Consider the following 16,646-nt stretch of genomic DNA (forward strand, 5'->3'; position numbering starts at 1 on the left):
TTCTCCAGCCAATTTACAGCAGTTATCTAAGAGCTCCCCTCCATCAAATCAACTCGCTCTCCTGCCTCTGTTCGGCTGCGCTCGCAAAATATATACACATTATTTCTTAAAGGATTCTATTACAGACCCAGCTCTTCCTTTTCCTCTCTTCTTCCTTCCTTTTACTCTACAGCATGTGTGTGTGTGTGTGTGTGCAAGTGAAAGAGAGAGAGAGAGAGAGAGAGAGAGAGAGAGAGGAGTGTATGGAAACCACTGTTGTTATTTTTGCACTAACAGTGAAAAGCTCTTTGTATTCAGCATTTCTCTATATATATTTACATGTGCAAGCTAATAAATCTTTACACACAACTTAATCTAGAGCTAATTACCAATTATCATTACTGACTGACTGCTGCCGCTCTGATTTACATGTTTATCCAACCTAAGAGATATAAAGAAAGAATAGAGAGAAATAAACAGCTAAAATAAGAAACAGAGAGAGAATGAACTATGAAAGAATGATGGTGTAGCAGAATCTGAAGATTCAGTAGACTATAAAAAAGTCTTGATAATAACCTAAAAACCCAATGGATTAGGCCTAGGCAAAAGCAGAAGTCTAGGATTAACGGTTTAGGTTGATCTTAAGGTTGAGATTAAGGCCATGGTTAGGGTTATGTTTTGAATAAGGCTAAGCTAAGTTTTGCATGGTTAACAAGTAACTTGGACTTCTCTCACTCAACTGATCATGTGATGCTATGACGTTCCTGCTCTCCGAGCTACTGATTGTTTTCACCTGTTCTCCCCTGTATAAATACCAATCGGTTTGCCATACGTACTGCTAATATTGATTCTAGTTTTCCTAGCTCTTCTATGACACATTCCTTTTTGTTTTATATTTATTATCTGTTGCTGTTTTGTATTTTTTGGCTCCTATTTTGTCTTCTCAAACCCTTTTATTTCATGATTTTTCTTGTATGACCCTGGGTTGCCTGACTACTCTCTTGTATGTTGTTTATACTTGTTGTCATTTTGTTACTGACCCTGCCTGTCCCTCATTACTCTTGTAAGCCTAGTCCCTTTTGTAATAAACTTTGTTTATTATTACTAAGATCTTATCTGCAAGTGTCTGTACTGGTTCTGGCTTGTGTGAAAATTTCATTAACAAATCAGCAGTGTATATGTTTAAAATAAATAACGGATTGACAGCATATCTTCAAGGTATTTACATCAATGTGTTCAAATGTTTCAATACAGCTGATATACTACACTGATATATTTTTTCTATACGTTACTAATACTCTGTTAAGTGTGAGAAGGACAAAAGGAACACCCAAATCAAGTTTTACCAGACAAAGAAAGAAAGAAAGAAAGAAAGGCACCAACATAGTGGAACCAAAATACAAACTGATATTCCATTTAGTCTATTATAAGGAAATAGTAACAGGCTGGGTTTTTAACTAAACATAAAATGTTGTTTATTCCCTGGATACACATAAAAGCTGTCATATTGCCCATTATATGATAATATGGTCATAATATGTACGCTCCATTCTGTCTCCAGCAGTGTCAGTAGCTACAGCTCTCTGACCCATCAGCTGCCTCTCTGTTGTTTTCCAGATATCAGCCTTTATTTTTACATAATAGAGAGCTATTTACTCTCACTACAGACAATATATTTGGAAGCAACAAATAAAAGCTGGGGAGAAAAGGTTTCAGAAATATGAAAAAAGATTTCAGTTAACAAGAAGTTACCTGCTGAAACCAGGACTCCCTCTCAGAACAGAAAGAGCAGATATCAGAAACTCCTGGATCAGGATGTTCCCAGTGTCTGCTTGTGTTTATTGCTCCATCAACAATCCTCTACTGGAAGTCAGCTGTCTGTTTATCAATCAGATTCTGATACAAAGTCTGCCAGCAGCCTTTAGGGAGGAGTCAGTGCCAAAGAACAACTGGGAACACGGGAGTCCTGCCAGGAACTGTGTCTGAGACACTTTTATCCAGACAGAGTATAAAGGGCTTCATCACAACTCAGACAAACACAGACATTTGAAACCAGATGTATGTCTATCTCTTATCTGAATAACGTCAGACTCTGCTGGTCATTTAAGAAGCAATGCAGCCAGTTGCACCTGCTCAGAATAAAGTAAATCGTAGGTCATGGTGTGAAGTCTGTTCTAACCCAGTTTAAGGATCAATTATTAAAATAGTTGGCAACTAATTTAATAAGTGATTAGTTGGGCCTACATTATTATTAGGGCTGCAACTAATGATTATTTTGGTAGTTGACTAATCTGACGATTATTTTTCCGATTAGTCGATTAGTCAATGATTATTTCTGCCATGTCCTCGATCTCTAAAACCAATGTAAACAGCTGAACATGAGATTTAAAAAGGCATTTAACCCTATAACGCCAAACGTATCATATTTGATACATGATTTTTAGAGCCCTCCATGTGAGCAGTGTTACATTTTTTCCCCTGAAAAACCCAATGTATACCATGATATACATGAAGTGCACGGATAATTCCACAGGTGGCAGTATTTCGTTCACTAGAGGAATTTCCAGGGATGTGAGAAAATTGCCATTAATAAGGAAGAGGACACAGGTGGATTTTAGAGAAAACCTTGCCAATTTTGAAAATGTTATGGTGAGAAATTTTTTTTTTTTTTTTTTTGTGGAACAGCAATAGGAACAGTTACTGGGTTGATGCAATGTGAAATTACCTAATATTTTATAATCTATGTTTTAGTAAAACCGTGTTGAAAATGACGTATCAAATTTGATACAGCAGGTATATAAGGTAGTTTAACTCTAAATCTGTAAACTTTCATGGTATTGTATTTCATGCATTACACATAAAACCAAGCAACATACAGTTTTTATTTTTCAAGTAAACTAAATTAATGTTTCAAATACATAGTTTGGGACATTTAGAGCGGAAAATTAGATATGCAATTTGCTGTACCGTGATTGATGACTAGGTAGGTGTTGCAACAAAACAACTGCTAGTAACTTCCTTTTGCTTACTGATTTTCACTAAACACTGATGAATTCAATGGAAAATACACAATAATTAGTTTTTTTGTGTCTATGTGTGTTTTTAGATGGCAAAAAAATACAGTGTTGAAGATGCTCTGAAGAGGATTTTGGATGGAAATTCAAGTGACAGAGCAGCTAGGGGAGGATAAATAAATAAAAAGATAAAAATAAAAACAAAATAAATAGGTTGTGAACTACACAATGAGTAAAAATAACTAAAATGTTCTCATTACTTTGAAATTGTATTATTATTTAGACCCGTTGTATCAAATATGATACAAATTGAAACTCATATATGCAAATTGATATTTTGGAAAACAAAAATTTGTTTGTTCAAAAGGACCAAAAAGGGCTCCAGTTTCAAAGAATTGGAATTTTCTGTCAATTATTTAATAGTTTGGGCTTTACAGGGTTAAATGTCTAGATGTTTAAATGTGGAAAATACTGATATTTAGTGAGTAAATATGTAATCTGTTCTCTATGAGCTCTTTTGGAGACACAGACTAAGTTGATTGTAAACTGTGTGAATGAGCCATTTACCCCCATTTATCTCCCTTTGCGCTTCTGTCCCGAGCACTTTGTGTAATGCAGCACTGTTACAATTTAACGATTAGTCGACAATGAAATTTGTAGTCGACAAATTTAAACAATCAACATTGTTGGTTATATAGACTAATCGTTGCAGCCCTAGATATTATACACATAAATACAGTTGTTACCCCCTAATGTGGGGCAGTGAGGTAACCACAGCCGTGGCAGTAAAGCACTATTAAGCTGGACGCCTGTCGCAGCCACAAATGAAGGAAATTCACGTTAAATTTGTAGTTAGTTAATAAAATGTTTTCTCTCTCTCACTCAATGCTCCTACAGCCTGCTAGAGTAGTTAAACAAGGTGTGTCTCATTCTTAAGAAGGAGTAAAATAATACTCATAGCTTGCTCACCTGGGTTGTCCATTACAGGCTTGGCTTGCCATCTTGACACGCTGCAGTTCACCCGCTTTGTGCAGCACCTCTAAAAGTGAAAGAAAAGTAAAAAAGAAAAGAAAATTGTGTCGTTTATTTAACAGACGTTTGTCTCTGATCACCTAAAACATGTTAAAATCTTAAACAGTAGATCATTAAACAGGATTTTAGAAAAAAAAAAAAAAAAACTCTGACACTTTTTTAATTTAGTAAGATTATGGTGCAGGCTACAGCCACTGTGCACTGTTTAAATTTGGGTGAATACGGTTAGTTGCTCTCTGTGTTTATATTAAAGAGGAGGTGCTAGAGTAGTACTGTCTGAGTGTATCAGATAATTAATGTTACAGAATAATAGAAGGTAAATGGCCCTATCTTACACCATGTACATCAGGTTCTTTCAGCATGATGGGGTCATGGGTTACTGCAAGCTCAAACAAGATCTTGGGTAATCTGGTTTAAGTTTAGGGTTGGTTATGTTTAGCACGTTAGGTTTGGCTTTAGCTCTTTGGGTTTAACGATATGTTTAGCATTTTAGGTTTAGCCTTAGCTCTCTGGGTTTTGCATTTTGTTTAGCATTTCAGGTTCAGCTTTAGCCTTTTCCCTCCAGATTTAGCTATCCGAGTTTAGCTTTAGATCTCCAAGTTTAGGTTTAGTTTTGGCGTTCTGTTTTAGCTCTCTGTGTTAATGTTATGTTTAGTATTTCAGGTTCAGCTTTAGCTTTTGCTCTTTAGCTTGAGCTATCAGAGTTTAGCTTTTCTGTGAGGATTTGATTGGCTTCAGTGACAAGAGTTTTAGTGAGATCAGGATGTTGGATTATTACCACATTAACTTATACCCCAACTTAACTCAGAAGTACTGGATGGAGCACCATCATTCAGAGAACACACATCCACTCCTCCACAGCTCAATAATGTGATGTTATAGAAAGGTAAATAAAAAGCCTCCAGTTAAAGAGTAAAATGTAAATGGTGATCAGAACCCCCTGTAGGAGAGATTAAACACTATGTGATCCTACTACAAAGTGTGTTTATATATTTGGTCAAACCAAGCAGCACTAATTCCCTTATCTAAGACTGTAATCCATGTGCACTGCCTCGCCAAATAAGTGTTCACCCTCCATATGTTCAGCAGGTTCAACTTTTGGCAGTGTCTACTGTACCCAGTGAATATTGCATAAGAGTCACAGCCTGAATATCACACACAAACCTCACCTAGTAAATTCTGTAAAAACACACAAATAAAACTATTGGAATTAATGAAGAATGTAGAAAATGCATATTACTATGTGCATTTTTAGTACACTGCAGATATGTACATAGGTACAGGGGTTGGACAATGAAACTGAAACACCTTGTTTTATACCACAGTAATTTATTGTCCCGATGGACAGTTCTGGTGGAAACAGAAGAGTTGAGGTGCACATTGAATTCTGCCGTGATTTGGGCAATCCGGGTAAGCACCCAAACATCCCTTTTAGACAGCTTCCTCTTACGTCCACAGTTAATCCTGTTGGATGTGGTTGGTTCTTCTTGGTGGTATGCTGACATTACCCTGGATACTGTGGCTCTTGATGCATCACAAACACTTGCTGTCTTGGTCAAAGATGCGCCAGCAAGACGTGCACCAACAATTTGTCCTCTTTTGAACTCTGGTATGTCACCCATAATGTTGTGTGCATTGCAATATTTTGAGTAAAACTGTGCTCGTACCCTGCTAATTGAACCTTCACACTCTGCTCTTACTGGTGTAATGTGCAATAATGAAGATTGGCCACCAGGCTGCTCCAATTTAGCCATGAAACCTCCCACACTAAAATGACAAGTGTTTCAGTTTTATTGTCCAACCCCTGTACATATATAATGGGAAATAAGAACAGTGTGAATTTGAAGAAAAATGAATTGCAGACAGCTTGATTGGTAGCTTCTTAGATTAGCCAGCATGCTAACTGGCCACACAAACACACGTTGATACATACCTCAAACAAATCCCCAAGAGACAAACATGCAGCAGCATAAGCAACTTGTTGCCTCCTAACGCGAACACAGGGTTAATGTATTGTAAGTTGTCCAGCAGACTAAAGCGCTGCTACTATGATCAGGAGATTGCCGGTTCGAATCCTGTTCATGTACCTAGCCATCGGCTCCCAGAGCCCTGAGAGAGGACAGATGGTCTTGCTCTCTCTGGGTGGGCAGATATCACTCTTTCCCCATACACTCTAAAGGGTGATGTCGATCAGCACAAGGCATCTGTGAGCTGATGTATCACAACTGAGTTGCTGCGCTTACCGCCAAGCATGGTGGGTTGGGTAATTGGCCTTGTTTTGTTAGAAAAAATATATATACTTTAAGTAGCATGGTGCTTCTAGGTACATTTAGTCTAAATAGTATGGGTTATAACTGGGTTTTCATGCGTTAAACTGGCTCCTTAGTAGTCCAGTTTACAGTGAAATCGGCAGTAAAGTTTCGGCTCCTCATGACGGGAAACATCTCTCATCAAAGCACTTTCTCCAAGTGCCACTCAATGTTTTGAACAAGACAACATGCTGTTGTCACACATTTTGGGCAGATAAATATTCATGAAATGTAAATGAGAAGCTTTAATCTCAACCTTAACTGCTGAGAGATGGTCCTTCACTGCCTCTCCAGTCTCCAAGAACTCCTGATGATGGAGAAAAGCAAAATGTCCTGCACTCAAACTGCTTCACTGATGAGTACAAGAAGACTTCCCACCACATGGCCCTCTCAACTTCATTAAGTCCATTACACGGACATGCCCACACCTGTATAAGTCGTGAGGTGTTATCTTGTGAGTAAGGCTATACACTGGCCGATATGCTCATGGCAAAGCAATGCCTGATAGTTGGAATGTTCCATTTCTGAAGCTGTGCAGCAATTTAACATTCCTCGATCCAAGAATACATCACAGAAGGTATTACCACCCACAATGGATAGAGGGCGCTAGAGTGTCTGGCTAGAGTTGTCTATGTGAACAGACAAGCAGTTTTAACAGAAATCACATCTAAATTCAAATGCAGGAGACCCTCCCCCCCCACACACATATCCTACAGATCAAGGCACTGTTCTTCCATGAGAGGAGGAAAAAAAATGAGACACAATACTGAACCCATGTCCCACGAAATCTGGCAAAAAATCTCACCCAGATAGCTGTTAACTGCAGAGCATAAAATGAATGTTTCTCTTCAGAAACATTCTGGATTTAGCCTCCAAATCATCACAAGACCCTCTTAGAAAATCTACCATCCAATGAGAAACAATGCTTGTGCCATATACTGCACTCTCAATCAGAGCCCACGTTTGAAAAAGACTCTTAACTTCAAGATTCTCCTACCAGTAAGTGAGAGTGTGTTTTTAGTGACGCTCTGCAGAATTTTTAAGAATCGTCTTTCTGTTAAGATGCTTTGCTAGAGATTTTCAGATAGCCTGCCTTAAACCCTGTCCACACAAAGTCGGATATTATTAAAAAACAGAGATTTTTGTCTCTGTTTTTGAAAAAAATATCTTAGTCCACACAAGCAGCATTTTTAAAAAAATCTACATGGAAACACCATACCACTCAAAAACGCTGAAATGAACAGGGATTATCTAGACTTTCTGATGTTTTCTTGCAACTCCTCAACAACAATACCTTCATTTTCTGTTGGGAAATCATCGCTTTCAGAAAGCTTTGTTTTCTCTGTCCGCCAGGCTCCGCTGGTAGCGTAGTTTTAAAATCTCGTAAAATCTCCACCCTGAAAGGCGTTTTCAAAAACTCAATTTTTTTAGTGATCATTTTGGCCTACTGTGTGGATGGAAGGCCAAAACGAAGACAAAATCCTCTGTTTTTAAAAATATCAGGATTTGTGTGGACAGGGCATTAGATCCAACCTATGATCAAGTACAGTGGGCATTTCAGGCACGTTCGGCAGTTATGTTTATTGATGGACTGCTGACCTGTAAAACATTCCAAACTGTAACATTCTGAAATACAAGCTACAGTATACTGTTACGCCAATGACCTGTAACCCACACCAGACACACCATCCACATTATTACACACTGAATTTGTTTTCACTCTTGTGTTTGTCTTGAGTGATGTGAAAAATAACAGTTTTTATTGAATATTACTTTTCTTTGTTTTAACTATATTTTAGCTTAAGTTAGAAAATAAAATGCCTGGTGTTGTTACTGTATGTAAAAATTGTGATATTTTGTTTTATTTTGTTATACAATATTTTCGGGGGTATTTTTTTAATGTTTTTATCTATTCTTGGCACTGAGACAAATTAAATCCAAAGTTCCAACTCAACCCCGACCTTCTAAAAACAGAATATACATGAACTGCAGATAAAAGTATCGTGTAAGTAATGTAAATGTGTAGTTATGTAAAGAAGTTAGAAAGGACAGAAAAAAAGGAATGTAAAGAAAAAGAGGAGCAAGTAGCCAGACTTAGAAATACTGTAGAGACAGAGTGGAGGAATGGGATGGGGGGAGAGAGACAGAGAGAGTGATGAAGAATTCAGGAAAGAGAAAAGAAGCAGAGCGAGAAACAAAATGAATGAATGGATGAGGAAGTGGATAAAGAGTACACTGTAATAAATAAAAGAGAGAGAAAGACGGAGAGAGACAGAGAGAGAGAGAAGAGTAGAATTAGTGGAGTGTGTCAGTGTGGTGTAATCTCTTCCACTGTGGACTGGATCTGATTGACCATTGTTTGCTAATGCCCTCTCCCAGAAGAAGCGTGATTAGTAGTGGATTATTCTGCCTGAGCAGAGCAGTGCATATTAATAACACACACACACACACACACACACACACAGTAGCTTACTCGCGCTTTAATCACACTGATATTAATCACTACCATCAGCATAACACTGGTATCTCGTTTATGCATCAGTATATATATATATATATATATATATATATATATATATATATATATATATATATATATATAACTGTATAATTACAGATTGTAATATATAGATATACTATTAAAGTATTAGGAGACCTGCTCAGTCATTCTTTTTTCTTAAAAATATGGGTATTAACATTAATTGTACCTTGCTTTTGTTAGCGTAACTGTCTCCACTGTCCAGGGAAGACTTTCTATTATATTTTGTAAGCAGAGCATTGCTGTGAGGATTTAATTGCATTCAGCAACAAAAATTTAACTGAGTTCACACAGCAAAATGTGGTTGAATGTGGTTCACATTTAATTTGTTTGTTGCCCGGATGAGCAATTTGTGTTATTGAAATCTGATATATAATCGATACGACTCTGCCTCAACAGCCAGATTGGAATTCATATGACTTTTACATCAAAGAGATATTAAGGCAATTGAATTCTCTATAAATTAAGTGCAGACAAAAGCTTGGATTCCTTTATCGAAATAAATCCTGTTTATCGTTCACACTAGAAAACGAACAGTGGAGGAACCATACAAGCAGTGCTGGACTATGGATATGATAGAGTTGGTTGGTCCTCACTAGCTGCACGAAGAGAATCCCATTGGCTAATTTTTATCTATAAATCACTCTCTAGGCATTTGCCATCTTATATCTCTTCACTGATCTCACTTAATAATAATGCATATCAGACTCGCTCCAGTGGCTGGATCACCTGTCAGATACCAAGAGTTTTTACTGAACTGGGATCTAAAAAAAATCTGCTTTTAGCTACAGAGCAGCACCAGCGAGCTGGAATTCACTACAGGAATCACTTATTATTAGTTTATCTTTTTTCTTATATTATTTATATATATTTTTATTTATTATTTATTTTATTCATTTATTTTTGTTTATTTATTATTACTTTTATTTTTTATTTCATTTTAATGTTTTGTATTTTCATTCTTGTTCTTAGTTCTATTACTCATTTAATCACTTATCATTTGTAATATTTTACTTTACTTCTACTATTATCTATTTACTTATTTTATATTTTATACATTTTTTATTTTTATGTCAAATTATTATTTTTTATGGTATTTTAGAATTTTCTGTTTTACATATATATTTTTTATTAAATGTTGATTTAAAATGCGTACTTTTATTTTATTTATTTATTTATTTATTTATTTTTTTACTATTTTATTTCTTATTATTTCCAAATTATCATTAAATGTGTTCAATCCCTTTGATGTAATAAAGGCTTGGCAACATTGTAAATGAGGGTCACCCTCAATGTTTCTTCCCGAGTGAAAATGATTGATTGAAATATTTCAAACCTACATTTTGTTTAAAATAAATAAATAAAATAGGACTAAATGTGTAACAACTGCGAAAGGAGAGGATGTGGAGAGCGGAAGCAAATGCAAGTAATATTTATTTACAATGAAGAAACAAAAAAGAAACAATGAAACAATAAACCAAAAATTGCCAAGTGATGTCATAGCACACTCTATTCTGACAAATTGCATCTCTCTGCATCTATGGTGGCTTTATGACCTCAGATGTATCAGTATGCCAGAGAATTAAAAAAAACACTAAACTACCCCCCTCCCGCAGTTCTATGAGAAATTATGGGGTATATATTCTCTATATATTTACTCTGCGGCAACAATCTTTTCTCAAAGCTCTGCAAACAGAGAAAAAAGAAAGAAAAACGAGAAATCAAGGGAAAGTCTTTCTTTCTGCACTTTCACTTCTTTTATTTAGCTGTTCTGAGGTTTGGCTAGAGGACCTTTCCTCAGTGTTCAATAGCAATGGCATTATCAAAAGGTCAATACGATTAACAGCAGTCTGAATGGAGATTCGATTGCGAGGAGATCAAAGCAAATAAGAATTTGATAAAGGCCTGCTGGAGCCGAGCGGTGGGACGCGCGGGGGTTCAGGCCGAGATCTTTCCGCGGGGCACTTAAATAAACGCACTGAACCGCAATTAGCCTGAACTGGATCTAACAAAACAGGAGCTTGTGGAAAGAGCAGGATCCTGCTGGTCTGATTCATACTGCTGTTAAAATGTAATAGTTTATTTATGCTCGGATTATGACCCGGAGTAACTGCACACTGTACACCGCCAGTCTATAGAATCAGAGTCATCTACCCAATTTCCATGAGGCTTCTCACTACGTACAGACTTGCCTAGACTAATGTACTTGTAACTAAAGTGAAGATCAGACTGCACTGCTGTAATACTGCCGGCTGACAGAATGAAGATTAATGGATGAAAATGGGAAACGTTTCTCATACTCTCTGTAGTTAAAGCTACAATTGTTTTATAGCAGTTTTTTTTTTTTTCATTTATTGCATTTTTTTAACACAGGTCTGGCCTGGAGGCATCGTATCTTCTTATCTTCTACAAAAGAGAGAACACACAGAGCACTTCAGATAGACTGCTGCTGCTGCAGTGCTACAAATGTTTTTGCCTTAGTCTTGTTTTGGTCCCAACAGTATTTGTGCACTAACTTTTCTTGTGTCCTGATTGAACTTAATTGTATTTAGTGCTTGACTTGGGCCAGTGCTACACACTGCAAAACAAATAAATCTTAGCAATTGAAATTTTCTAAATTTAAGGCAATAAATCCTATTTTCTTCTCTGATAAGACTTTTTGTCTTACCAAGCATTGTGTGTAAGTGTTAGATTATTTTGCTTATTTTAGGGATAATTATCCTAATCATTCTTACTTAGAATTTGTACCTTATTTTAAGTAATTTGAACTCAAAATATTTTAGACAGCACAATTAAGCAGCAATCAAATTATTTTGATTCTTGTGTCCAAAAACAGTGACTTTTTTGCTTGATTTAGGTGTTACTTCACTCATTTTGAGACTTCGCCATTGCTTTTTGTAAGAAAATTTTGCTTTCCCCACTGGCAGATTTTTTTGCTTAATATACATAGATTCGTCTTAATTTGCATATATTTTGTCTCGTTTTTGCGAAAAAAATGTTTGCAGTGCAGTCTGAAAGTCTGTTCACTCAGAAGCCATCTTGCAATTTATCCGGGCAGTCATTTCCAGAATGGGAGTGTCATATACTCACCCTGTTCCCTGTAGTCTCCCTTATGTGCCTGTGTTGCTCTCTGTGTTGTTTTTACTTTTCCCCTCTGTGTCTGTGTCATTCCCCACATTGTCCTGTGTTTTTACCTTTGTGTCTCCGCCCCAGTCCCATGTTCTTCCACATGCACTATCCACTCTCAGTAGCTCCGCCCCCTCGTTACCTGTCCCCGGGTGTTTCCTGTTTTCTGTTTTGTCCATGTGTATAAATAGTACATCTGTTTCAGTGTCAGTTTCGGTTCTTTTACATCTTTATGTATGTTTGGTTTATGGCTTTTCTTAGATCCCAATCTCTGTCTATTCATTGTATCTATGTTTTGTTTATCTCGTTTTATTTCTGTTTTGTTCTTGGTTTTCTGTTTTTGGAGTAAATTACTTGCATTTGCATCCTTCCTCCACATCCTTCCCTGCCACATCCCTTACAGGGAAAGACCAAAATACTGTAAACTTAAAGCTCCACTGGGTATGATTGAGATTTTGTGCTTGTGGGCGCCCCCTTCAGTTGCACACTGTTATAAATGTTTCAGGCGGATCAGTTTCTCTTTCTCGTTTTCTGGCTTTCACAGACAGATTCAGTCTCTTTCCAGCTTCTGCCAGAGTGTCTGTATGTTAGTTTGTAAAGAATGAACCAGTAGTCCTTGTAGAACTGTTGGAACTAAAGGTCGGAAAGCAGGTTGCAGTTCTCGCGAGCGTTGGTCGTGGCCGCCTCTGAAAACTTACAGAGTCTGGTTTGAGCTCAGAGGAGCTCCGGCACAGACACGAGAGCACCGCTATTCCTCCTGTTACACCTCAATGCAGCGCTGCAGTGAGTTTCAAGCTGTAATTTTACTTCTTTAAAAAGATCAAAAATCAAGGAAATCCTACCAAGTGCTGCTTTAAGGTCATTTTTTGAGATGAGTGTGACATGTCAGTTCAATGGATAATGTGAAACACAAATATAGACCATATAAACTTACGAAAACATAATTATACTGAAACTCAAAATAGGAAAAAGAGAAAACATAAAAACAAATATATATTTTTTTTTAAGTAAGCTGATTGGCTTGTTGAAGGGTCTGGTTGTATTTGCTCTATGACTTGTAATGGGACCTGGTAGTACTGGACTTATTTACTTGGACCTGGTATTATTTTTATTACTTGTATTCTTTGTTTTAACATTGTTAAAAACTTTTTTAGAAGAGCGAATTACAAAGAAGTCTGATTCATAATCTGATTTATAGTTCAATAGACTATAAATGTAAGGCATATATAATAAATGCTGTACATAATGAAAAATGGTACAAATGAGTATAAAAATGAAGTAGGTATCTATAATTCTAGGGGCCCAAATTTAGCAATCTATAGCACACTGGTGAAAAGAGCATCACTTTCACAGGAAGTACAATAGAGCCCTGAGTGTCAATTCTTGAAATGACTTTGCCACATTTGTCAGAGATTTAATAAAGGTGGTCTTTGCTGCAGAACAGATAAGACTGGGGGTTTTAGTGGGTTTATATCACATTATTCCTGCGAAATTCAGCAAGAAATCCTTTGTTGTAGTTTTGAGACGTGTGGTGAGACTGGATTACTTTAATTATAGAAAAAAAGAGGAACAATTCCTTATCACTCCCTTTAGAAGTTCTTACATATATTATAGTTTTTTATTATTATTTTATGTTTAGGACTGAAATATTAGCCTCATACCTCTAAAACGTTAACTTTACAGGAGAAGAAATACAAATGTAATAGAAATCACTTTGAGCCATCTATTGATCTATTGGTATTCATCATAAAATTTCTCTAAAATGTAAAGAACAACTGCTAAAAGACAAAATTGTCTATAATTTCTATATACCATATATATATAGTAATATTTAATGAATTGTTTTAGCAGGTTTAGGTCTTAATTCCACCTTAAGAAAGGACAAACTAAACACTAAAACCAAACCAAGTCTCCCTGAAGCTGCGGGAGTCTCCTGCATTTCGGTAGTGGCTCCCGGATGCCCGCGAGTCACATATAATCTCCCAGAATTCAGAACGAGTGCCCCAAACGCGCACACAGGCCACAGACTTTTTTTCTCTAATCGCGTGTGGGAAGGAGAGAGAGAAAACAGAGAGGGTTCTGATTGGCCTGTTCTCTGCAAAGAGTCTGTGAGACAGCCAATCAGTTTTTAGTGTGGGCGGGCAGTGTTTTTCCCCCCTCCCGGAAGGAATTTGTTCAGCGAGTGAGAGAAAGCAGATCATGGCGGAGGCAATATTAATAATTATTGTAATATGATATGAAATGTTTTTGATGTTGTGCAATTTTTTGTGATATTGTAACTGTCAATTTTTTTCATATATAGAGGCTTTTTTTCCAAAAAAAAAAAAAAAAGGAAAGCAGAGGCAGGGCCTTCCAAACAGAAAAAAGATAAAACTCATTTCACCTCTGAATACTCTAAATTTATATTTAAAAGAAAGTTGGGGGATGCTGGGGTGGGTTTGGGGCTGGCTAACCTCCCTGAATTCAACTTTTGCAACTTGGGATGTCTGCATCAGTAGCATTTCATTTAAAATGTAAAATTTAAATCATATTCATCATTTTAATGCATCGTCCTACAGACATGAACTCTGTGTTGATTGAACATGTGGAGTCTGCACTGTCCACAGAATCTCTCAGTTCCTTTCAATGAGCTTTACATAAAGAGTGTTTGATCGACTGTAAGAAGAGGCATTAGATACAGTGTGTGTCAGTGGGGGGGGGCATATGAGGGTTAACAGTGTGGATGTGGCACAGCTGGTGCAGACAGCAGGAGAGAGCCCACCCAAACAGACCCCAACCCCACGCCAACACAAACCAATTACACACGCAAATAGATGAAGAGGATAAGGAGCAGAGCATGACTATTCACGCCCCGTGCTTTCTCTCTCTCTTTTTCCCTCTCTTTTCCCTCTCTCTCTCTCTATCTCTCCTATATGAATATGTGCTCTCTCGTTCCCGCATGGTGGAACATGGTCGTTTTTTGACCTCAGTCTAGACAGTTTGGTCAGTGAGCAGTGGGCAGAAGTCTCAGAAAAGCTTTGCCGCCAGACAATCAAGACGCTTTTATGGCACACACACACACACACACACACACTGAAATACACTACTTTAGGAAACCCTTCTGAGTTGTATAAGGCCAGGCTGAGAGGGCCATAGTCCTATCAGTGTGATTCGGAAAAGTTGAGTTGGAGTCTTTCATCTCTCTCTCTCTCTCTCTCTCTCTCTCTCTCACTAGAGTTTATTGCTTGTATGCCTCACCAATAAATAAAGAAAGGCAAAAACCTGTTTTCTGCACACTGTATTTGATAGACTCTGAACTGCAAGTGATCTACAAACTTTCTGCACAGGTATTTCTATGAGTTTGGAAGCACTGATCAAAGTTATTTTAGTCCAGTTAAAACTGACTCTAGTTCTGTCGTACCCTTGGTCTGATTCATTTGGGGATGTGTGAAAACAGTAACCGCACTCAAATGCGGACCAAAACAACTGTACCGAGACTCTGTGAGAAGAGGTAGTCTCAATCCGGTTCCAAACAAACCAGTCAATAATCCAGTCTCGATCCGATTCAACTATCAAATATACTTCTTTTATTTGAGCTAGGACCCGTTTAATCTGATATATTACCCAGATAATTCCATAGTTATGAACAAATGATGTCTCTGCTGTTTAAGCTTGTGCCTGTGTGAAAACAAACCAAAGTGAGGGGACAAAGGCTCCAAGTAACCAAACTCATCAAGTAATTCAATGAGAAACACTACAATGACAATGTTATGTTTAATCCAAAGTATTTAAAAGTTTATCTTGCTTCTGTTGGAATAACTGTCTCTACTGTCCAGAGAAGCATTGCTATGAGGATTTAATTCAGCAACAAGAGCTTTTTGTCTTATCAGACGAAATAAACTTTCTTCAGTTAAACCTGGAGTTTCTCATCCATTTAGGTAAACGCTAGTGGAAATCTAATTGTCTTTGCCACTCTCCTATGAAACTTTGACTTGGAAAAAAAAACATGTGTGGAGAACCCATCCATTTAGGGAGAGGGTGTTTTCAAACCTGAAGTTGGTTGACTCAGGGTGTTGTTATACCGTAGTTGGTTTCTATGGTCCAGATCAGTTGATGAGTTTGTTTACTTGGAGCGTTTTCTCCCTCTGTTTGATTTGTTTTCACACAGACATAAATCTAAATGCACCGAAACGTTGGTCAGAGAACACATTGTTTTTTTGTTTTTATGGGACGTTCAGCACAGATGTACATGTAGTAAGTACGTAGTGAAGGCTGCACATACTGCACATGTAAACAGCATGGAGCACAGACAGTATTTGTTCATAACTGGGGTAAGTAGCATTATCTGGCTAATATATCAGCAAGTTTTGAAAGCTGACGGCTCTGTCCGGCAGGGCACATTTTGTATTGCATGAGGACGTTACTGCCTCGTTATTCCACGTGCGAGCATCCGTACCAATTAATATATTTTTTGAATTCAGATAATTGTTTTTTTCCCAGCATTTTATTTTTTACTCAGTAATCGGTAGCTTTCCAATGTAGCAAAGTAAATTACTTGTGTCAAAATGTACTTGAGTAAAAGTAAAATGACCTATTTTAAAAACTATTTTAATGACAAATGACAAATTACTCATAAAATCTACTCAATTACAGTAACTTGAGTAAAAG

The sequence above is a fragment of the Astyanax mexicanus genome, chromosome 7 (genome assembly GCF_023375975.1).
Source record: "Astyanax mexicanus isolate ESR-SI-001 chromosome 7, AstMex3_surface, whole genome shotgun sequence".
In the NCBI taxonomy this organism is placed as follows: domain Eukaryota; kingdom Metazoa; phylum Chordata; class Actinopteri; order Characiformes; family Acestrorhamphidae; genus Astyanax; species Astyanax mexicanus.